Source organism: Phyllopteryx taeniolatus, chromosome 23 (genome assembly GCF_024500385.1).
Source record: "Phyllopteryx taeniolatus isolate TA_2022b chromosome 23, UOR_Ptae_1.2, whole genome shotgun sequence".
NCBI lineage: Eukaryota > Metazoa > Chordata > Actinopteri > Syngnathiformes > Syngnathidae > Phyllopteryx > Phyllopteryx taeniolatus.
Genome location: NC_084524.1, coordinates 5,828,676 through 5,854,824, shown reverse-complemented (window position 1 = coordinate 5,854,824; position 26,149 = coordinate 5,828,676). Strand labels below are relative to the sequence as shown.

At 43.9% G+C, this 26,149-nt stretch overlaps 1 long non-coding RNA gene across 1 annotated transcript in view; it reads right to left on the bottom strand.

Moving 5' to 3' along the window:
• The window catches only part of LOC133472871 (uncharacterized), a 61,162-nt gene that overhangs the window by 24,068 nt on the left and 10,945 nt on the right, over window positions 1-26,149 (bottom strand). Inside the window, exon 2 of the long non-coding RNA XR_009786883.1 lies at window positions 3,123-3,196. This is a non-coding gene — a long non-coding RNA (uncharacterized LOC133472871). The remainder of the gene's footprint in view (window positions 1-3,122; window positions 3,197-26,149) is intronic.

Below are 26,149 nucleotides of genomic sequence, written 5' to 3'. Positions count from 1 at the left end.
TACACACACACACACACACGTGTATATATATATATACACACGTGTGTGTGTGTATATGTGTATATATATATATACACACACACACGTGTATATGTGTATATATATATATACACACACACACACGTGTATATATATACACACACACACGTGTATATATATACATATACACACACACACGTGTATATATATACATATATACACACACACGTGTATATATATACATATATACACACACACGTGTATATATATATACACACACACGTGTATATATATATACATATATATACACACACACACACACGTGTATATATATATACACATATATATATACACACACACGTGTATATATATATATACACACATATATATACATATATACACACATATATATACATATATACACACACGTGTATACATATATATATATACACATATATACACACACGTGTATACATATATATATATACATATATATATACATATATACACACACACGTGTATACATATATATATACATATATACACACACACACACGTGTATATATATATATATACACACACACGTCTATATATACACACATATACACACACATGCATTCACACATATACATACACACAAATACACATGCACGCACGCAGTCACACACGCATACACATTCATGCATACACACACACACATTTACACATGCACGCGCACGCATTCACACGCACGCGCACGCATTCACACGCACGCGCACGCATTCACACGCGCGCGCATGCACGCACGCACGCAATCGCGCGCGCGCACACACACGCGCGCGCGCGCACACACACACGCGCGCGTGCGCGCAAAAAAAAAAACCGCGCACGCGCGCGCGCACACACACGCGCGCGCGCACACTCACGCACACACACTCACGCACACACATACACTGATGCATACACATATATACACATTTTTACATACACATGCACACACATATCCACACACACACACACACATATATACACATGCATATACATACATCCACATACACACACATTCACACAAATATGCATATACACATTTATACACACATACATACATTTATACATACACATATCTATACACATATACACGGAGACCCCGGACTGTTGAATCTGTACATCGAGCAAGAATTTCACCTACAAACCAACAATTGCTATTCTTGCTTCCCAAATTTCTACTGAATGTTGTTAAAAGAAAAGGTGATGTAACACAGTGGTAAACATGACCCTGTCCCAGCTTTTTTGGAACATGTTTCAACCATAACATTCTAAGTTAATGATTATTTGCTAAAAACAATCAAGTTGATCAGTTTGACCATTAAATGTCTTTGTAGTGTATTCAATTAAATATAGGTTGAACATGATTTGCAAATCATTGTATTCTGTTTTCATTTATGTTTAACACAACATCCCAACTTCATTGGAATTTGGAAAATGACTAAAAAGTAGATTGCCTCAACAATTGACACTAGTATAGTAAAAAATTGCAATAAATACAATTTACAGCAAACACCCTTCTCAAAAGCAAGCTTCCGTAATGGCCATTAGGGTATACTGCATGATATGTTCGGGACTTGGGTTCAATTCAGTATGAGGAAGGTACCAAATACGTACCGACCAATGAGCATTTTATGCTGATTGGCTCCACAAAAGACATTTACTCCACGTCGCCATGATGTACGCTATATTTGAATCCAATGGTTTGTTTATTTTTTAGCCATGTAACATAGTACTGTAAATATCTGAACGCCAAAAAAAAGGCAGTTTGGGACAGACGAGAAAAAATTTGGTCCTTCAGACTACTGCAACAAAATCTTATTGCAATACCACCGCATCACATCATGTGTTGTGACCATGGCGGCTACAACAATGGATCGCGCCGCATGTATGACAACAACAAAATGAGGGGGGAGGGGGGGAGGGGAAACGTGGTGTGATCGCTAGTGGTATGTTCGCTTCATTTTCGTACCATACAGTTATAGCATCTGTCCAATAACGCTGTGAAGTTATTATAGTAAGTTAGCACCCATTGTTTTCTGTCATGTAATGTTGGTTTGACCTGACTAGACCAGTGATTTCCAACCTTTATGGAGCCAAGGCACATATTTTACAATTGAAAAATCTCACAAAAAGCGGATACATTACTGAATGTACTTCCTGCAGTCTAATAGAAGACCGTTTATTGTAAATAACATTTTTGAACAATTAAGTAAAATTTCATAATGTGCCACAGCGCAATGGTTGGGAAACAGTTGACTAGAAAATACTATACAGTACACATGTACACTAAATGAACATTTCATTTAAATACACGTTGCTGCATCTTGCCATCGGCCCCAAAAATACTGATCGTGTAAAGCCTACCGACCGGTTACGAGGTCGATCTGTCTCCCGGACAGACGCTTTGCAGTCAAACGGGTGGCTTTGGGCCACAAAGACTGACGGCTGTGGGGAGGTAATGGCTGGCGACAGAATCACAGCAAATATGACTGACGTGTGACATGCGGCCAAAGGGACGAGAGGGAGGGGGATGGAGAAGGCCCGGCGACAGTTGCGGGGCCGTGACGTGCGGTGGATCAAAAGTGACAGCCCCTGAACTTTCCCGTCCGCCCGCGTCCGGAAGATGACAAAATGTGTCACCGAAAAACCACATGTGACTGTTGAGCGGCGTTCACGACCCTCTTATGGGTTTTTAAATAGAGGCTATCCTACTCGGGGAACTTTCAGACAAACAGACACTTTCATGCTCCGTATTCTGACTGTAGTAATCGTGAGCGACACTATCGCAGTATTGAGATTACAGCTCTAAAACAGATCATTTTCAAATGTTTAGGTAAATAAACACAGAACACGCTCTATAAGTACAACCCCAATTGCAATGAAGTTGGGACGTTGTGTTAAAAACACAATACAATGATTTGCAAATCATATTCAACCTATATTTTATTTAATACACATACGTTTAAGGGGGGAACATTTCACATACATTTAAGGGAAAGGCGCAGACGACTCAAAAGACCCTTGCTCGTGCCGCGACACGCCTAAAAGTCAGTCCCGTAATTGCCGTCTAATACATATTTTTTCTTTAAAAATACAGTAAATGGAAAAAAACTCACCTTTTGTAACTGTATGCCGCCATCTAGTGGTTATAAAAATTCTCTTCACTTTCATTCCAAAACAGCACCGCCCCCTAAAGGTTTGGAAAAAGGTGTACACTTTCATTCTAATATGCCACCGCCATCCAGTGGTTATAAAAAAGGTGTAGCCTACATTTTCATTCCAATATGATAGGGGTACATATGACTGAATATATGTACAGTTGTGCTCATAAGTTTAAATACCCTGGCAGAATTTGTCAATTGCTTTTTTTTGGACTGAACAACAACCATTACTCATTTCTTTTTGGTTATGTTTTGTTTCATGCTTTTTTGAAATGCTTGACCGTTTCATTTCAATTTCATTCTAATTAAAATGTGTTTCGCCTGGTCCTTCATGTTTTCTCTGAAGAATTGGGCCCATCTTCCAAATTCTGCCTGGGTAATCAAACACGAGCACAACTGTTTGTTTTCTAAATAAAAGTAGGGCTGTGAATTTCAAAATAAGAGCAAGTCAATTAAAAAAAAAGGATTACGTGTTCAAGTGCTTAACTTCAGAATAATTCAAAAAAAAATAAATACAGATCATACTTCATGTTTTCATCATATGGGTAGAAGCAAAATCATTCATTGTAAAAATGCATTCTACTTGGGTAGAAGGGTTTTCCAAAATTTTGAGGTCAACTTAGGGGGTGCGTATTATACATGGGTGCACATTATACACGAAAACTTACAGTACATGTGTTGCGGCGTTGTTAAATCACTCGAATCTCGCTCCTTTTTTTTTTTTTTACCCGATTAAATTAACTACTACAATTGCTTTTTACTTTTTGGGACTTTTTTTTAAACCACCGCACACGGGAAGACGCATTCGTCCGATAAATGCACACGGCGAAGATGCCTGCTTCGGGGGCTTTTTCCTTCAATATTGGCTGATGCTCCGAAGAAGATCGAGCGGCATGCGATTCCCGCTCCTTTATTATTGGCATAGATCCATTAGTTGGAGGACTTCAGTGCAGGAAGCGCGAGATAGAGGGCCGCCGGTTTGTGAGTCTGTCGGTGTCATATCTTTTCCAGACCGTGCTTCGAGGGTGATGAAAAGAGGGAGGGGGCAGGGGAGAGGGCGGGTACTTTGGCGAGAGGGTGCCGGTTAGTCCGTTGACCTTCATCTCACCTAATGCTACCGGATAGTCGTCATCTTCAGGGCTGTGAAGCGTGACGAATAACAGCAGACCGCATTCTCCTAACTCCCCATGGAAAAATCAGATCGCTGCTGCTATAAAGCACGAAGCGGCGCTTCTCAAACTGTGGTCCCAAAGCTACAGAGTGGGGGTCGGCAAAATAACTACAAACAAATTATTTGGTCATATCTAAAGGGGACCGACAGCTGTTGAGACCGAGCTCATGCAATGTATGATTGTGAAAAAAAAAATCTCACATCCCTAAATGCCCAACGCATCGTCGTCGCTTAGGTGCTTAACTGTAGGTAAAGCTACAGGACTCAATTTGGACAATCCGCCAACATGCATTGGGCCAGTGTGGCAGATTAGGGCAGATTCCTTCTTCACGGCAGTACAACAAAAAACACAGCCCTCGTTCCCCGGACACCGACGAGCCTCTGCCTACGGCGGCGGGTGCTAAGAATCACCGGATTTGTTATGGCTGCTCACTGACAACGGACTTGGCTATGCTCGACCAGAATACGGTTACTCCTAAAAACATTTTAAGGCAAACCAAAGGGCGATCTTGACAAGTCGCGAGAAACAAGCAAAAACTAAATCTTACTTTTGGGACACAACGTGCGTACGCTAAAAGACGATTCTCCATTACGAGAGCTAGAAGCCATCAAATGGGATCTAATTGGACACAAATATCAAACTGTTGACTTTCCATAATGGCCATCTATTTTATTACAGAGGATCACAAAGCGGGCGCAATGGTGGAGTTGCTTTCATTATTAATAAAAGTATTGCCAAGTGTTACTCTCTTCGACTGATTCAAATATATGCGCCGACTGTCAGTCACACCGACAATGAGGTGGAAGCATTTTAAAAGGATTTATGCCATCTTTATAGTAAATCGAAGCACTCATTTCAAAATAGTCATGGGTGACTAACGCCAGGATTGGCCTCAATGTGAATGTGATCAAGAGACGAAAGAACAATACGCTTCATGAAATTGGCTGAACAAGAAGGGTTATACTTCATCAATTCATTCTTTAACAACAAATACAACAGAAAGTAGTCATGGATAAGCCCCAAAAGTAACACTAGCATCATCGACCACTTCCTTTCCAACAACAAAGGGCTATTTGCGGATTGCGCCACCCTCAGGTCAAAATGCAAATCAACCACCGACTTGAACAAAAGATTACCGAAATTAAACTTCATTCTACAAAGAACTGACAAGTTTCAAATACATTTGGCTAATCTCTTTAAAGCGCTTCTGACGCTGGAAGACACACATCTGTCGACACGCAACAAAATTATAAAACGGGATTGTTCAAACTACACAAAGTACCGCCATCGACGACAACATCCACAATATCTAAAGCTACTCTGGACGATCGAAAAGCGACGACAAATGAAGAAAAGGGGCAGCGTTATCAACAAAATTTTAGATATGTTGAATTGTGCAAGACGATTCGGAAAAAGATACAAGATGAATTGAGCGCTTACAATGTTCGGCTTGTTCGGAAAACAATTTAAGCGGGCCGTGGAATTCAAAAACAAAACGTGCATTATTTCGCCACAAGTAAATCATTTTTGCTTTGAAAATGGAAGATGGAATGATGTCACAGCCACCAACAAATCATGCAACCAGTTCAACAATTTGATACAGACCTATACAGTGACCCTCACCAAAGCTAGAAGCAGACCCGGTTCCATGTATCCTGAATGACGAGGTTGAAAATGCTATTAGTTCACTTAAGCCCAGCAAAGCTTGTGGTCTGGATGAAATTTCTGTTCAAATGCTTAAAGCAGGAGGGAACAAACTTAAGAGCCTTGCAAAACTATTTCAATGCTGCTTGGAATTGCAAGTACCGGCGACATGGAAAGACGCAGAAATCATTTTGCTACATAAATCAGGAGATAAAATGGACCTAAGAAATTATCGCCCAATAAGCCTGCTCTCAACGATTTAGAAAGTCTTCGCAAAGATATTGGACAAACAAATTGGAATCAAACTCACTAAAGCACAGCAGATAGAACGATCAGGTTTTTGCAGCGGTTTTAATACTATGGACCACGTACACAGTTCAACAAATCCAACGGCACGAGTACGAAATGACGAAATGTCTGTAGCCTTCATCGACTATGAAAAATAGTTTGGCTCAGTCACCAATTCCACGCTGCAGGCGCGAGTAAATCAAGGGATCGAGCCGACCTATATCAACATTCTACACTCTATATACGATTCCATTCTTCAGGTTCAATACAAATTCATGATGAAAGAGTGCAAATAAGTCTAGGAAAACGTGTCAGGCGAGGCGACAGTCTCTGAAGCCATTTACACTTTGCCTTGAGGAAATATTTCAAAAACTCAATTGGGGAAAAAGGGACTACAAATTAGGAGCGCTCATTTGACCCATCTTCATTTTGCAGACCACATTTTATTCACCTACGATGCTGAACAACTGCAGCGTCGGATTCAGGAATTGGAGATAGAAAGCCGTCGCTGAAAATTAACAAAAACAAAACGAAGGTCATTGTTAAATATATTCTACAAGTTATCATTTATTTGCTTAGCTTGCATTAGTATTATGGACGATTTTAGATGTCTCTCCTTCGAAAAGATGACTCAGCATCATCCGATGGAAGGGCGCCTGGACCAAGGACGTGATCGGATGTGGTCGGGGACGTGACAGGTGTTGGTCCAATGTTTTGTTTTGTGTCTTATTGTTTAGAACATTATGTCTGGGAAAAACCCTCCTATTTTCAAATAAATGCAGGAGCGACGGGAGAGATTGGTTAGAGCGTGTTGAGAGGCTGTGATCTGAACAATCTCCCATACGCCCTCCTCATGAGAAAAAGAAACCAGCGTCTTCATTCCTTTTGTGTCTATTTTTTATAATGTTGGGTAAGATAAATCCAACAGTCATGTTCAATCGTTCCCGTCCACAAAAATATCAAAATGGAAGTCTATGTCCTAGACGCCGTCGACTACATCTATTTCGGCCAACTTGCAACAATGGATGGAAATACAACCACTGAAGTTGAATGCCGCATAAGGCTTGCCTGGCAGCCTTAGCGTTATATTAAAGAACAATCTTCCCATTTGCTTGAAAAGTAAAGTTTTCCATCAACGTATTTTACAAGTCCTCACTGACTGTAGTGAAACTTTGACTACGAATGCCAAAGTTATACAAAGACTACATGTAACCCAAAGGAACATGGAATGCCAAATGTTGAAAATAAGCATTCGCTACAAGATACAGTTGGCAGCAGATGAGAGTTACCGACGTCATTCAAAAAATAAAAGGCCTTAAATGGAAATGGGCTGACCATGTTGCACGAAGAGCTGACAAAAGGTGGACCGCAGAAACTATCAATTGGATACCACGGCAAAGACTGAAAAGTCGATGGGTAGATGAAATCATTAAACATACCGGAAAACACTGTCAACAAATTGCAAAATGTCCTAGTAGTTGGAGACCTGAAGAAGAGGCCTTCATCCTGCAGTGGCTAGATAATGGCTGATGACACACACACACACACACACACGCACGCACCATGCGTTGATCTCTTTTGCAAGTGTTGCCGAAATGAAGCCACAAAAAGAAAAACCTGTCCTAGCTTACAATAAGGCCCCATAGTCATTCATTGGAGTGCCCTGACTTACAAGTTTTTCAAGCAATGTGCCGTCGCTTCGTCCGTGTTTTGTGTTGTGAAGCAAAAAAACCTTTCTTCAAATATATGCTGTTAATACAAAACCCCGCACATCCATCGGTAACACCTGGCGAATACATATTTGTCGCTTGGCGGATTTTGCTTCTGCCTGGAAATACTTTTTTGGAGAGTTGAGATGTTCGCAGACAGCCGGAGGAACTCCCGCCCACTAAACGGCCCTGCGCGGGAACCCGGTAACCCCGCCGGCTGCCTGGCAACCGCCTTGCCTTTGTACCTAATTGGCAGCGTGCATGACAACGATTCTCCCTTTGAAGTAAAAATATCACAATATATAATTCATCCCATAATGGGTTGATTAAGGGGAAGAGAATAGACCGTCTGTGTGAAGTGAGTTCACTCCCTAACAACTGGCTGTTGTCGATAAATATGCATGATGATGATGATGATGATGTAACAAACGCCTCAGAGATGACCTACTTCTGCATCTCCCCCGCTCGCGACTTCTTCCGGGGCGACCGTCATAAAAGTGCGAGGCGCTCCGGACTCTCTGTTGGAACGCGGCTAGGCGACTTGAAAGTACATTTTCCTTACTAAAATAACCCCCACAACAGCAGATGGGGCTGTAATATTTGGAATTAAGTGGCCGGGTGGAGTCAAAAAAACCGGAAAGAAAATCATAAATTTGACAATTAAAAAATAAATTAAAAATAACAAAAATTCATACAACCAGGAAGCAAAATGCACTATTTGAGTAACCTTGTTACAATTTTTATTGGAGATTTGGGTAAGTAAAACGCCAAATAACCCCACAAACAAATACATTTTTAAAAAATGGGAAGAGAGATGTACAATAGCGAAACATTTCATCTGAATTCTTGTCAGACATTGGCGTAACGTGCAAAAGTATGGTGAAGCGCCGATAACTATCTTCTTTAGATTACGCAGGAGGATGGGTCAAACAGCAACAAATGAAGCAAAATGTCAAATTTCTATTAAGCACTGCTGAACTGCTCAGAGCATCTCTCTGCTGTGCTGCCAATGTAAACAGAAGTGGCTCTGTAGGCTGGACAACACGCTCAATTCCCCTACAATACCGTTATCCGCCATCTTGGTCGGCTGCCAACCGCTACTTTGCGCTGGGGAAAAAAAAAAGGAAGAAAATCTATTCCTGCCAACGTAAGAAGAGAGAAAGAAAAGTAGCGAACGTCCCCACCTTCGACTTTTTCTTTCACGTGAAAATGGGCTCATTTGGTGTATTCCTCCGGTGGCTATTGAAACGTGCAAGCGAGGGCTCCAGTACAGGGTCAGGGGGAATGATGCAGTTTACGCAGCAGCATAAGAAAACTTCGTCATAACTTTTTCATTGTCACAATTACTAATATTTCATTGTACGTTTTCTGGTAACGTCGCTGTCAAAACAGACGAATTGCTATGATGATCAAATAAAGGCCTCCCTCCCTCCCTCTTCAGTCTGATTAAGCCCGACCGCTGTTTTAAGGAAATATGGTAAGTTACCATTTAATACAGTGGAATCTGTCAAATACTTCTGTGTAAATCACTTATTTTTCATACGGCGGAACCGCTCAAAATGAAAGCCCCAAATAAAAGCCTCCTTGATAGACACCTACCACGTCGGAGTACGTAAACGCTACTAGCGGGAAACACGGTAAATGTTTTTAGGACAGTGGAACTACTAAAACTGGACGGCCAAAACAACAGTATCCCCGATATCTACTTCAGAATACACGGAGTACATTAACAACCCGGCCGCTATTTCCGGTAAAAGGACATTTTAATAAGGTGGAATTGCTAAAACTCAAACTGCCCCAAAAACGTTTTGATCAAGGCCTCCATCTCCACCGGTGCTCTGGATCAATCTTGGGCTGTTAGAGATTGGTTTGACATGTATTTACCGAAATTTCGTGCTTAATACACATTTTTGCCCTGGAAGAAAAAAAGGGTGTCACAGTGTGTCCCCCCCCTCACATTCTATAGATTTATACGGTTACAAAGGGATTAGCTAATAGGAGATTATGGCGGAAATCCAAGGAAACTACTATTTTCAACAGTACTATTGTATTGTTATACATACGGTACCATTGAGCATTTGAGTCCAACTAATAATTGGAAAGAGAACTGCTCTCCCTCATTTGCTTTCAGTCTTGTGCTTCTGAAAAAAGCACAGAGCTCAGATGGAGGATTTCACCGCGCTCGATTCCCAAAGCTTCCACCGGGTACCCGGTTATTGCATGTGGGGAGATTGAGCGCGGGCAGCCCCGTTTCTCCGCAGACTTCATTGGAAAAGCAGCGGCGGGAGGCGGCGTAACGTGGCCGCCGGTCGGATGACCGATCTGCGCCTTGCGTTCTCCGGTACGATGCTGCCGTGGAAACGGGAGTTCGGAAAATTCCCAGATATTCTCCCATTCCTCCGATAGACACCTTCTCCCCCATCTGCGGTAAGCTAACTAAACACCCTGTCACCAGTTGCACAAATGTGGCATACAGTAATTACAGATCTTACATTCAAAATCTTCCCGACACTTTCATTGTCCCTCCTGCCATCTCGTGCAAGAGCACGGAATAGCTCTATCCGTCACATGGATGGAATCCATCAAATCCAACACGACAAATGTTTATTAGTCGCTCGTGTTGTTTTTGTCTTTCGTGTCACGACTGCGACAGTTTGATCCTGGGATGGATTCGTGACCGCTGGGGACAAATTGGATCTTGTCCAATTTCCCTGTCAAATCGCCGTCCCGATACTTTTGGCCATCTTGCGGATTAGCACGCATTACGTGCGTAATTAAAGGAGACTCATTGGTTCCGCCCCGCGCCGTTTATAAAGCCATTCGGCACGTTGCGAGATCGCTTGCGAAGCAGTCCGTCGCGCGTTCCTACGTAAATTGCAGACTATGGCGCTCCGACCGCACGAATGCTTTCATCAACGCCTCGCTCGCTTGTTTTGTCATACGCGAGGGCCCTGACATTAGCCAAATTGATTCCTTCCGCCTCCTTTGAGCGTACGCCGCCGATGACTCCTGTAATCCCGTTTTAATTAGGGAAGCTGTAGCGAGTTAAGATCACGCACGCTTTTTCCCACAGCTACACCACGCTGGCAACGAATCGATCACCCGGGGGCCGGTTGCCGGGGTGACTGACAGAGAAGGGGGTGGGGGGCCTTCTGTGCCTAAAGTGGTAAATAAGTGTCAGTCATTGGAGGATGTGAGGAGTTGGTTTTGGTTTAATCCAGCCTCACCTTTTCCTCCACAGTAAAGCGACAGAGTTCATTTTAAGCGTGATAGAAATCGAAAACGGAGTCCTAGCGGAAGCGGCAAATTGGATGGCCACGTCGACGGGGCTGGACCCGTACAAAACGCTACTACAATTCAGTTGTATTGAAGACGCTAGTTGCGGAAATACGGTTCGTGTCATTTTCACTCGAGCGGAAGTTCTGAAGCGTAATGCCCCTGATCGGAGTAAATAAACACCCCTGGCCGCTAAAGCCGAAATACGTCAAGTGTAGCTTCCAGTGCAATATGAACAAACATTCAACGGCACGAATAAAGCCCTCAATAAATGTTTCGTGTTACTTTTCAGTCAACTGCTAACTCACTAAGCCGTCTCTTATGCCAAAACGCCTGTCGCTCACGTGCTCGCTTGCACAATGAGTGCGCATTGCCGGAAAACCGGGAAGCATATTTTACCATTACGGTGACTCAATTCAGTGCAAAGACGCACATAATGCACAACGTTATCTGGAACTTGAAATATCCCCGATATATTCGGTTATTTTTCTGGCAGTTAACTCGCTCAAATTCGTTTCGCCGCTGTCGTGAATGGAGTACAAAGTTAAACTGACGCCGCTTTGACGATCGCCGGCAAGAGTGCGAGAAACCCGCCTCCATCCGAGTGGCCAATATTCGCAGGGATAGGGACATTTTAGTGGAAGCGCTAAAGTCACACGCCCTGTTAAAAAAGTTCAAAAATAAAAATAAAAAAAACACCCCTGGCAACTATTCACAGGAATACGTCAATTTTTGGGCAACAGTTGAAGCTGAACGGCCTCCCCCGTACTACAAAACTTGAGTCAACAGGCTGAACAAATAACATCTACAGTCAACGAAGCGTTTAATGTTCATGACAGTTGGCTTTTCCGGAAACCTTTTCTTATTACTTTCGAGCCATCTGTCGGCATGAAAGCGCCGCTCTCAACAGACTGTGTTCCTCCGCTCCCTGAACATTATTTGGATAATATTTCAGCGCGTGCCGCATCACAACAGCCCGAATGAGGCCGTTTACCTGATGAAAATAGACGGGCTGGATTTTCCGCTGTCAATTACCGTCTGAGATGCGGACGGGCAGCTTGGGAGAACTAGTCGACCGAAGATCGGCGCGTCGGAAATCCCAAAAAAAATATAACTGCCTTTTTCGGAGAGGACTTTCTTCGGTTTTAAGGATTGTCGCTAATTTACGTGGAACTGAGCCAAATGAACCCGCGGAGGCACTGTCGAGTCAGTATTGACAGTTTTACCGGCTGAAGACAGTAACACGACTAAGGTCAAAGACAAAAACACCGTTTTGGGTTCCGATCGTTAGTTTGGACCATCTGATTCAATAAATACGTGAATAATTCATCATTGAAAAATTTTAACACCACTGGAACAAATGATTTGGGTTCCCATTGTTCATTTGAGTCATCTGATTTGATAAATGAATACATAAGAAATTAAAATGTTAATACTATGAAAAAAATAAACAATATAACCATTATGAGTTTGGCCAAAAATATGTCGTAATGAGTTCGTCATAATGTTAATGCTGTTAAAAAAAAATACAAATAAAAAAATTTAAAAAATGAAACCCCCGCCTACAACCATTTTGGATTCCTTTTGGTAAGAAATGGCTAACTGGCGTTACATCTAGGTTCCAAACAGAGACGTTGGTTAGAAGACACCGGTCAGCCGGGCTATCTTTAGCTTCGTCGGAGCCGAGCTCACGCAGAAGCTCGCGGGCCCTTCAAATTGTTTCGGGCACCTGTCATCCTTTATCATAATTAGCAAGTGGACGTCCAGATAATTGCCGTCAGGTTGCGCCTGCTTCGCCGGGGTTAGCAAACAGCCGCCGTCCCTCGCTTTTCGAAGCAGTTTTATTTAAAAGGGCCGGTGGAGACTCCAAGCTCCACAATGAGAAAATAAAGCAGCGACACGAGAGGACTCGGCGCCTGCTTCGCTTTTGTCCGCAAACATTTTTGATCAGCGTGGCGACGTGCTCGTAAAATTACAGAGGCAGTTGGAGCTGCCTTGAAATGGAAGTTAAAAGAAAAGAGCGCAGCAATTGGGTCATTTTCCTCGTAGCATAAATTCCACTTGTTAGAAACATTCGTGAACATCGCGATACTGTACGATTTGGAAAAAACACTTTTGAATGCTTGGCTTAGGTCAAAGAAAGTATTCCGTTACTACCGCACTTTGCAGGTACAATGCCACGATGCCCTTGTGTGCGCATGTTTGTGTACGAGTCTGTGCCAGTTTATGTGTTAAACATATTTGAAAAAAGTTGAAGTAGCTTTACAGTGCGATTCTAAATTGTGTTTCAAATGGGTTCTACGTGATCAGAGTGTGTAGGAGTGGTATTTTGAGGCTTCAACTACAAACACTAAGACAAATATACAACTTATTTTTATTGCATCATTACCTACGATGGTAATTTGCATTAGAGCTCAACATGTACATGGTTTGGAAGCATGGTTCGTTTGTTATCATTCGTTGTCATTATTACACTTACCTAGGACTGCAGCTATCAAATGTTCTTGCAATCGAGTGTTCTACTTATTTGCCCGATTAATCAGATCAAAAACTATTTTGCATTATTAAAGAATAATAACTGTGATGTGATGTGCAGAGCTGTGGCAACTATAGAGGAATAAAGTTGATGAGCCACACAATGAAGTTATGGGAAAGAGTAGTGGAGGCTAGACTCAGGACAGAAGTGAGTATTTGCGAGCAACAGTATGGTTTCATGCCTAGAAAGAGTACCACAGATGCATTATTTGCCTTGAGGATGTTGATGGAAAAGTACAGAGAAGGTCAGAAGGAGCTACATTGTGTCTTTGTAGATCTAGAGAAAGCCTATGACAGAGTACCCAGAGAGGAACTGTGGTACTGCATGCGGAAGTCTGGAGTGGCAGAGAAGTATGTTACAATAATACAGGACATGTACGAGGGCAGCAGAGCAGCGGTGAGGTGTGCTGTCGGTGTGACAGAAGAATTTAAGGTGGACGTGGGACTGCATCAGGGATCAGCCCTGAGCCCCTTCCTTTTTGCAGTGGTGATGGATAGGCTGACAGATGAGGTTAGACTGGAATCCCCGTGGACCATGATGTTTGCAGATGACATTGTGATCTGCAGTGAAAGCAGGGAGCAGCTGGAGGAACAGTTAGAAAGATGGAGGCATGCACTGGAAAGAAGAGGAATGAAGATTAGCCGAAGTAAACAGAATATATGTGCATGAATGAGAGGGGTGGTGGGGGAAGAATGAGGCTACAGGGAGAAGAGATGGCAAAGGTAGAGGACTTTAAATACTTGGGGTCAACCGTCCAGAGCAATGGTGAGTGTGGTCAGGAAGTGAAGAAACGGGTCCAAGCAGGTTGGAACGGGTGGAGGAAGGTGTCAGGTGTGTTATGTGACAGAAGAGTCTCTGCTAGGATGAAGGGCAAAGTTTATAAAACAGTGGTGAGGCCAGACATGATGTACGGATTCGAGACAGTGGCACTGAAGAGACAACAGGAAGCAGAGCTGGAGGTGGCGGAAATGAAGATGTTGAGGTTCGCTCTCGGAGTGACCAGGTTGGATAAGATTAGAAATGAGCTCATCAGAGGGACAGCCAAGGTTCCATGTTTTGGAGACAAAGTTAGAGAGAGCAGACTTCAATGGTTTGGACACGTCCAGAGGAGAGAGAGTGAGTATATTGGTAGAAGGATGATGAGGATGGAGCTGCCAGGCAAGAGAGCTAGAGGAAGACCAAAGAGAAGGTTGATGGATGTCGTGAGGGAAGACATGATGGCAGTTGGTGTTCGAGAGGAGGATGCAGGAGATAGGTTCTCATGGAAAAGGATGACGCGCTGTGGCGACCCCTAACGGGACAAGCCGAAAGGAAAAGAAGAAGAAGAAGAAAGAATAATAACTGTGCATTTCAGGTGCACGTATTGTTGTCCACCCTTACAATCTGACAATGGAGTATCTGTGACATTTAAACAAAATATTGAGAGCGCAAGACCAATGGATGATAAAAAAATACTGTACAAACAGTTTAAAACATTACAGTAACAGTTGTTACTAACGAGTTTACATTTATTTTATTTTTTTTTTTTTTTTTTTAAATCTGCACTACAGTGGGACCGCAAAGCATGAAGCACGATATAGAGAGGATTACTGTATTCGATTGATCTGTTTACATCAACTTATTTTGATACTACGGCCATCAAAGCGATGCTGTTCTTTTCCTCTCCCTGCTCTTAAAAGAAATGCGGTCTGGCGGTATTTTGGCGTCGGAAGCCAAAACCATTGGACGGCGGCGGCGTGAATATTCCAAATGACTAATGTTGCACATGCTTACTCCTGACATATCTGGCTTCCGCGGGGAAATAAAACACTTCTAATGCGGGGAGACCATCTGTTATCCGTCGCTGGTGTATGAGCACAGGCAGGTTCTGTGCGCGCGCACACACTGCAAAACCCATTGGGGAGCATACAAAACAGATAGGCTGCCTATACAAATTGAGCGTTCCTTTTGCTGTTGTTGTAAATCTCACGCTGTTGTGGGGCTGACGGCGAATGCGCACTTTGTTTTTATGCTCGCCGTAAATACCTGGACCAGTCTCCTTGCAGCAGCTGGAGCACGATAATATGCTGGCACGAGGAACGTACTGCATACAAATACAAATAAAAATACACAACCGCCTCATCCCCACTAAATGCAGTGACAGTTGCTCGGAGCGATGGCCCGAGGAATGGGAGGAGCAGATGTGACAATTGACCAAAAAAACATCCAGAAATTACTCCGGTAACTAAAGCACCTTTTGAGGGTATTCTTTCGATCTTTATAACCACTTTTTGGAATGTGTCCTGAAGTATACTAAAAAAACTGCTTATAAATAGCTAGTATCATTTTTAAATCATGGAAATACATTATTTAATCCCTTTTCTTATACGTGCGTGTAGGTCCTACACCATACAGTCAAAGTATAGGACGTTTAATACAGAAACACTGTTTGGACCTCCACAAGTGTCTGTCCTTAGGACTTGCCGCAATCGCACGTCGCTGACATATTTCCCCACAGTGGACCGCTTTCCACTATGGATACACGCACACAAATCGAGTAGATTTGTACGATTGTTCGGCGCAATTGATATGCGGTGCGATGTAATGGCGCTCAAAGTCATCTTACAATATTCTTAAAAATAAATTGCGTACAGATGAACTTTTTAACAACCACTCAGCAGGGGAAAAACCTTACACGTGTTACGAAGACTCTCCGTTACTTCCGATGACAACCCGCACTAAACTTGGCTCCTCCCTGACATACGAACATCCTAAAGAGTCAAGATGCATCATTCCAACATACGTCCTTTCCTTGACACTTAGTCTGGGCAAATAGAGGAAGGGTTTAACGGGGGGGACAAAGAAAATATTTGCAAACCGCGACCTGTGGGGGGGTTCACCGTTACAGTCTGTATTTCACGATTAATTCCCATTCAATAATGAAGCGACGGCGAGATAAGAGTGGTTTTTGTCTACGGAAATGACTGCTCTCTTATCGCTCCCTCGGGTTTATTCGAGCGGGTCCTCGCAGCGGCTGAGCAAAGGGACTATCGGTAGCGGCGGGCAGCGATAGCCCTCGCTTTCGTATGAGCGACTCCCATCTTTTCTTTAAATCGGGCTAGGGGAAATGAAAAGGACGCTATCTCAGTCGCACCACCGCCGCCACGCCTCTGAAGACGCGAGTAGAGACCCCGGACCTTTTTCTCAGGCAGTCTGAGGAAAACAAGCACTTTCAAAAGATGCGGCGATACATCGGAGCGAGAAAGTACCAAAGTCACTTCAAATCTCCATTACGTGACGGTAGCTAATGAAGGAATGATTGACAAAGAAAAATATATTCCAACACGCCGCATGTCCGTGTTACTTGTATTAACGTGATGAACGTCACACGTTGACAATGTTAGAAATGTGTGCGACATGGCAATAATTGCTCCTCCAGATCAGTAACCAGTTATGTATTGCGTTCTCTCGCACACGCAACACTTGGCGACATTTATGTCGTCAATACTATTTAGAGCTCTTTGCCGATGCGTACAAACCAATGGAAAACATAAAACTGCATGTAAAGGTAGTACCTTGGTGACAGGAAGCGAGAGTTTGCAATGTTCAACAGAAGCGGCGGGTTGGAACAAAGACTGTATAGCCACATGGCGAGAAGAGAATATCGGTTGCCTTTGCAGAGTTAAATGTATCACCTTGCAAATGTGTGCGAACAAGACACATTGATTACCACGAACCCACACAATAAATGAAAATAAATGGACAATACTCCCACCCCCACAGAAATTCACGGGCAGAAACGCACTTATGCAACAGACAGATCAAACTTCTCTTGTAGTCAAGTCAACAACTTTTATTATAAAGCCATTCGGTATGGTACACATTTTTCCACTTTCTGTCATACATGTACCTCCCCTGCAACAACATAGGATTTCAGGATTGACCGATTCTAACGTTACGAACAAGCCTTGGAAATTTGAGGCGCAGTCAGACCGAGCCCTCGATTCGACTGCTAAATTGACTCGGCGCGGAGCATATAATGCGGGGTTTGTGTCGACCAACTCTTCGATGCCAAATCTGTTTTATTAATTAGCTGACCGCCAAGGAATTATTAACTACTTTTGTGGTATTCCGACAAGGGCCGGGACCATAAAACAGACATCTCTGATTTAATTAGAGAAAAAAAAATACATTTTTAACTAACCTTTGGGAGGCTTTTGCAGAACTTTCGTGACCATTAGCCTACAACGAATATTAAATTCTGCAAAATATGCACTTGCTTGAGCCAATTTTCATTTTATTGTAGAGTACGCATCGAGTTGCCCCTCCCGCTCCTTTGTTCAGTTCAATAGCTCAATCTTAGCCATATGACTTTTTCTTATTTATTTATTTTTAAAGCACTACGTTGCCTTTGTATTTCTTCGGATAATAGCAAGCGGGTAAGGCAGATGGATCGATATGCGACATAGCGTTGGGGGTCTACATTTTCCTCAGTAGCCATGCCCGGGGAACATTTCATAAAGGCCAAAGGAGTCAGCTTCCCGTGGCGTTAAATGCCAATGTAATTATTAGTGTCTGGAAATAGTGGCAAGAGAAGGACATCCGGAGGCGGTACGGCGAGTTTCATTAATAAAAGTCACTGTAAAAATCAGTCGGGGGAGTCATCGTGTGCGGATAGGGTACGCCGAAAGGCGATGGCTGGACAAGGTAGCGTATCCACATCCTCACAACTGAAGTATTTTGTTTTCGTTAGCATCTTTAGAAAACTGGATGGATCTTTAATATGGAGAACCATACCATTATCGGTCAATAACAAAGCTAAGCAACACGCTTGCGCCCATAAGGTGCGTGCCGCCAGAAGGGTCTCCCGATATGAATAGGATGTAAACAGTTTATGAAAAAAATCAAGCAAACTGGAACTGTATAGCAGTCTTACTGAAAGGAGACATGTTGGCTATTTAATGCATAAATCATCATTTCAAACCGTTGCAGAATGTAAAACAGCCCTTTCACCCGTGATTGGCAGCTTGATTAATTAGCCGGTGTGACTCGAAAGAACAGTGACATGACGAACCCTGTGTGGGCTCCAGCTCTGACTGAAATATTACAGGAGCCGGCGAGCCGGTTGCGCTGTCAGAACTAATTCCACAAAAGAAGACAAAATATGTATGCAAAGCACAATTTAGGCTGGCACCAAACACGCTTTGAACAAACAATAGCTGGCTGTTGATTTATTTCACCACAGCCAGGAACTCCTAATCTCCCTCATTTTTGTCCATAAAAAAAATAAAAATGGTAATAAACTTCTATAGAATGATAAAGTTTCTATGACAAAAATCATCATTTTGATCACATCAACTTCAATTGCTTTACTCTAGATTTGCAGCTCTCCACCAAGGCCAGACAAACCTAGTCTGACGTAATTCAATCGTGAAAGACCAAATTTGTCTTGTTCTCCGATTCAGCCATTAAACTCATTATCTCATTCTTTATCTCATTCTTTATCTCTGTCTGTGATTCTCTCACATCCTGTCTTTGTTTAGCTGGATTTTCTGCAATGACGCCAACCAAAACAAAATACCAAGTAGATTGGATGGCTCGCACCTCAGGTGACATCGTCTCCCATTACCCCGAGATGGTACCGCCTCATTAGCGAGAAACAATCCCAGGACTCCCGCAAATTACAACTAATTACAACTAACTGTGGATTGTATTTTTAACGCCGGTCCATCGATTGACAAAGCACAACTCCGAAGACCCCCAAGATGTTTAAAAATACTGGAAGACATTTTCCCTTGCACGGAGGTGGGGCTCGAAGGCTAGCGTGTGGTGGCCGGGCCTGAGCCCACGGGGGCCGGCCGGGCTCGAGAGGGTAACGTGGGTTCCCCTTCCCGTGGGCTCACCGCCTGTGGGAGAGAGAGTCCATAGGGGTCGGGTGCAGTGTGAGCTGTTCGCCGGCCGAAGGCGGGGACCTTGGCGATCCGATCCCCGGCTACAGTAGCTGACTCTAGTGACGTGGAACCTCACCTCTCTGGCAGGGACGGAGCCCGAGTTGGTGTGTGAGGTCGACAAGTTCCGAGTAGATATAGATGTTCACCTCGATGCACAGCTTTGGCTCTGGTACCAGTCCTCTGTAGAGGGGTTGGACTCTCTTCCGCTCTGGGGTTGCCCATGGTGAACGGCACAGAGCGCCCGGACGTTTGGGTTCACCCCGGTGGACGAGAAGGGTGCCTATGCACCGAACGACAGTTCGGAGTACCCACCCTTTTTGTCCTTGGAGGGGGCGCTGGAGAGAACTCCCCCTGGGGACTCCGTTCTGCTGAGGGATGCCAACGCTCACGTGGGCAATGACTGTGAGACCTGGAAGGGCGTGATTGGAAGGAACACCCCTCCCCAATAACTGAGCGGTATTCTGTTAATGGAAATCTGTGTTCATCATGGATTGTCCATATCAAACACCATGTTCAAGCACAAGGGTGTCCATGTGCACTTGGCACCAGGATGATCGACTTCGTGGTCGTGTCATCGGACTTGTGGCCGCATGCCTTGGACGCTCGGGTGAAGGGGGACGCAGCAGTCAACTGATCGCCACCCAGTGGTGCGTTGGCTCCAATGGTGGGGGAAGATGCCGGTCCGATCTGGGAGGCACAAACATATTGTGAGGGTCTGCTTGGAACATCTGGCAGAATCCCCTGTCAAGAGGGAGTTTCAACTCCCACCTCAGGCAGAACTCCTCCAGAGTCTGGGGTTGCTGAGGCGGGCTCTCCTATCTCTGGGGTTGGGGGGTCTCGCACCGGGAGGAGACCCCAGGGATGACCCAGGGCACGCTAGAGAGAACATCTTTCCCGGCTGGCATGGGAACACCTCGGGATCCTCGGAACAAGGAGTTGGGGTGGATGAGATTTGCCCAGCGTTGCTAAAGAAATGAATGTTGTGGTGCCGTCCTGGTTAACACGCTTCTGCAACATCGCGTGGACATTGGGGACAATGCCTCTGGATTGGCGGTCCCCCTTTTTAAGAAGGGGAACCAGAGGGTGTGTTCCAACTACACACAGGGGGAACACACTCCTCAGCCTCCCTGGCTTTGTGGACTTGGAGAAGGCATTTGACAGTGTCCCTCGGGAAGTCCTGTGGGAGGTGCTTCGGGAGTACAGGCTACCGAACCCCCCCGTGGACGACCCAGGATCAGCCGGCGAGGCTATTTCTCACGGCTGGCCTGGGAACGCCTCGGGATCCCCCGGAAGAGCTGGATGAAGTGGCTGGGGTGAGGGAAGTTTGGGCTTCCCTGCTAAAGCTACTGCCCCCGCGACCCGACCTCTGATAAGCGGAAGAAAATGGATGGCTCGATCGACTGAATACAAATTGAAATATTGCTTTATGTGAAACCGGTCCATGGTGTAAAATATGTTGCTCCCAAGGTACGCCCCTGCGCTTCCAGTCACCCCTTCCGTAGTTGCGATTCGCCATCTTTGAATGCCACTTGAGTCATGACTAGACCTGGGCCCCTCTCACCTTACTTCAGTCACTGGCTCCGGCCTTTTTATAATGTTCCCTGCCCACATGTCAACACAAAACTGCCTGCGGAAAAGAAATGAAAATGGGGCTGCTTTGAAGAAGAAAAAAGAACAAATCAAGGTCCTGGAAGGCAGAAGAGAAAAAAACAAAAAGACGATAGCAGAAAAACACCACCAAATGTTTCTTACGCAATCGTTTGCCTTTCACACAATTATTCTTGTTTGGGAACAATAGAGGCGACCGAGCAGATGCTTTTTCCTCGCGCCAATCAATGTAACACCTACACCTCCCCTCTCCCTCCTCCACGGCGGCTTCAGCTCATCACTTTTAAATGGCACGATGGCATTCTGGTGTTGTTCTGTTAGCTTACTCACCAGGACAGCCTGAGAAGCTTTTTTGAAAATCGTCTGTCACTCAGCTAAGACAAAAAAGTAAGGCGCCGATCACGAGTCGGCCGATTCCGGACTCCGGCCGACTTTTTGTCATTCCGTAGCTTTGCGAGCCATCCCGATCCATTCCGGTCGGCCTTCGCCTTATTGAGAAAGGAAAACCTTCCCCCGGCTGTGAAACTCTCCTAATAACTGAGCCGAGCCTACGTTATTCTGGCGGGCCCTTGAGAGGTATCGTTATTGTCTTGTCTGCTGTGCAGGTGGGTCACCGTGGTAACACGAAACGCATCAAGCAGCTCCCCACAAAGGAGCAGGACGCTCTTCCAGGAGTCTGTGGTCAAAGGATATTAGACGTGAGCGATATTGAGAAGCAAAACATTACTCGTCTCGTTTTTTTTTTTTATGGCATCGCTATAATTATTGTTACTGAGACTAACGCTAGAACGCCGTTCCCCGATGTGGTTTGCCAGTACATTCAAGTTTGTGTTTTGTATGTCAAGGAAGAGCAAAATTTGTGTTTTTTTTCTTTTTTTAATAAATCAAATTCACCTGTACGCCATTGACTTAATGATAATGTAAGATGAATTTAAAATGACCATTTGGGGATCCTACTTTGTGTCATTATGGTTTAAATTAGGTGGACAATGATGGGTAAACATTTTGTGGCTTCAATTACTTGCAGCTTTTCACTATTTGTAGCAGAGCTTGGATTCATTCTTGTCTTCATTTTCTTTTCAGTGTGGCGCTAATGTCCCCATCTTGCCTGTGACCCGGCCCACATCTTGCATTACTTGTGACCCTCCCCCCGGTATCGCTTACGTAACAGAAGACAAAATTCATTGGCATTCTGCTCCATCTGCGAGCCTTAAAGTGGAGTGACACGCTACAGCATCTTGTAGCAGGTTCGCGGTCTCGAACGCACCGCGGAACCGTCCGAGTGTTGCCGCGGCCTGCCGATTCGCATTATGTAACTCCCGAGCGCTCCGGTTGGGACACGGGAATGTGACACGTGATTGGAGCAGAGGATGGGGTGTGAGTGAGGGGGGCCGTGGGGGAGGCAACTGGCGACGACACCCTTTTTTTTTTTTAGCTGAATCCTTATTACATTTTACTGAAACACTCCTGTGATGCTTAAGAGCAAGCCGTGAGAAAACAAGGAGGTAAACACCATCAATAGGGTTGCCTATATGCTTCTGCAAAATTCATAATTACATCATCCCTTAACAGTACCTCCCGACGGAAAGAAGAGCGAAAAAGGGAGAGAGCAAAGAACAACAACGCCACGGGCTGATCCTGTGTGACCAGAGACATGCAATGACCCGTGAATATCACACACCGCTCTTCTGTTTGTCGCTGGCCAAATTTAGAGGGGATGCTGCCCCCTGTCTGGAGGCTTGGGAAGCACCGCCGGCAAGGGTAGTCTTCCCTCTAAGAGGCACGTTACGTTACCGGCTGCAACTGTCGGGCGTACCGGATGGGCGGAGGCTGTCTGTCTGGTCTCGAGTTGGATTCTATTTTAACTCTGTCCTGTCTCATACTCAGACAATTGACGCTTGCTCTCGGTTGCTTCAATTCTGAGTCTTGACTTTGTCTCAGCCATTCAACATCTTCCACTCCATTTAGTCTCAAATCCGCTAAGCTTGACCTTTGCTCCTTAACGTTCGGTCTTCACTTTGCCTCAGATCTTTAATACTTTGGTCTTGACTTGGTCTCGATTCCTCAAAGTCTTGGTCTTAGCTAGGTCTCGGGCCCTATATTCCTCTGTCTCGAAAGGAAGAGAGAAAAAAAAATAAATTAAGTCAAATTAATGCTGCCGTTCTCCGAGCCAAGAAGTAGCCTAACTTGGTAACCTTGTCAGTAAAAAACAAATGACCAATCCAACAATCCAGGTTTTTTTTCCCCCCCTCCCGCTGAAACATCAGTAATGGAACAGAATGCAGGCAGAAAGAATCCTAACAGAGTGGAAGTAGATAAAAGGCGAAAAAAACTGTTCAAGGGCCTTTGGGAGGCCCCGGCACGGTTCATTTCCTGAAGCAGTTGGTCGACTATTAATAGACTGGCGTACTGGTACCGGTTAATCCCGCGCCGGGCTGCTAACTGCCGGCTGGCACGGCGCATGGCACTTGTGCAGGGTGCTTTTGAAGCTTCAGGATGACATGGTGGCGAACCGACGGCAATAAAGTTACATTCTATTCTAAAAGTAAAAAAATCATTTTATTCAAATGGCCTACAGCAAACCCAATCCCACTGAAACAACAGCATTAAGCCACGCTTGCTTCTATTTCAGCTTAGTCATGCGTTTGTGGACAGACAGTGCTTGGCGAGGAGAGGTTGGCGAGGAAGGCTTGAATCATGGCGCGCAACGGTAAGGGATGCGCAAGTGAGCACAGAGCGCACCCTGGAAAGAAAAATGTTAAACGCTTCACAAGCACTTTGTCCCGGTTGCAGCCAGTCTAGAAGCTCGGTGCGGACAAGCATTCGTAGGGTTGTCGTGTCTTTTCGATGTTTTACTACCATTGTGGAGCTCAACTCAACGGGCGTTGGACTATTGGCCTACTAATAGGGGACACGGGAGAAAACTTCAATAGTAATTGCCAAAGCAACACGCCGGCGATTTCAAACCCACTCGTTTTGCAACAATGACGCCATTTATTCATTTTTGCATTCAGTCGACAAACCGCACAGATGTCAAACTTAAAGCAGATCACAGACTCCTTTGGACAGATATACAAACCAGATTCCAATGAAGTTGGGACATTGTGTTCAACAAATAAAAACAGAATACAATGATTTGCAAATCATGTTCGAGCTCTCTCTGTTGCGGGAAACCGGGAAAGCCGTTTTGAGGTCAACTCATATTCTTCGTATAAGGAAAAAAAATAAAAACTGGAAAATGGAATTGAGGGGGGAAAAAAAACACCTCACAGAATAATATGCAATTAAGCCGATAGATACAATTACAAACCAACTTCAAAAGGCAAAGAAAAGATTTTCTACAACAGTTAAGATACACTAACATTGAGTACAAACCGGGAAAATTCCTTGCGACCCAACTGCAGCGCAATAAAGTCATTAATTACAGCCATTCTAGATTCAAACGGCAACTGTACACAGTCACTGCTTGAAATACATTTTTATTTTTTTTATTTTTTAGAGCAACTAATACGCATCTTCGAGCAACCCAGATCAAAATGAAATTGAAACTTTGAAGGATCTAAACATCCCTCAATTAAATACACAAATTAAAGACAGCCTTGATGTTCCTTTAACCATCACAGAATTACATAACTCATTAAAAAATATGCAACCGCGACAGGCCCGGACGGAATCACTGTTGAATTCATTAAACATTTGTGGCCAATACTAGCGCCTCTATTTTTCAGAACAGTCAATGACAAAGGATTAAGGTAGAATTAGTAGCCATTTGAACACAAGTTATTACTAAAGCCCGGTTATATTTATTTTAAAAAAATAAATAAAAACCTCTCCCGCCGACTTATCGGCCCTTACCACTGATTAATGTAGATAAAGATTATCTCGAAAGCCATCACAGAGAGACTTGAAAAGGTACTTCCGTCGACAACCCACTATGACCAGACAGGCTTCATTAAAAGGTAGAAGTTCCCAAAATAATGTCACACGTCTGTTGAATTTAATAAGCATGTCGCAGCGTAAAATTCTAAAACGTAATCATCATGTCACTTGACGCAGAGAAAGCTTTCCATAAAGTTAACTGGGCTTTCCTGTTTGCAGTACTTCGCTAATTTGGAGTTTCAATTATACATTGGATAGCAACATCCTACAATTCGCCGAAAGCGACTGTCACCACAAATAGGATCACTTCACAAAGTGTTACATTACGACGAGGAACCAGACAAGGATGTCCACTCTCACCAATCCGATTTGCAATATTTATCAAACCTCTTGATGCCGCTACACGACAGAATGCCAATATTAAAACGGTATCTGCTCACTAGTGACAGAACACAAAAGCAATCTATATGCTGATGATATTCTTGACCTACAGGAACCCAAGTATTCTCTTCAGGCACTCTTCAATCACAAAACATTTTCACAAATAGACTCCTCAATTAACTGGACAAAAATCAACAATACTCCCAACAGCAGCAAACTCGTGGACTCCTGCAGATCAAATCCCAGAGTATCCTATTCGTATAGGAAACAAGTATTTAGGTATCAATATTTCTTCAAAACTCACAGCGCTAACCAATCTAAATTACACACCACTTCTGGAATAAAATCTCATCTGATTTAAGACGCTGGAATAACCTGCCAATACCATCACTGGGAAGAATAGCTACAATAAAAATGAAAACCTTACCTCAAATACATAATTTATTTTCAATGATTCCATTTCAGACCTTAGATTCTGCTGTAATCATTTTTTATTCAAAAAAATTAAAATAGAATCAGTCTATCCACTCTTCAGAAAAGTAAACAGGAGGGAGGCCTA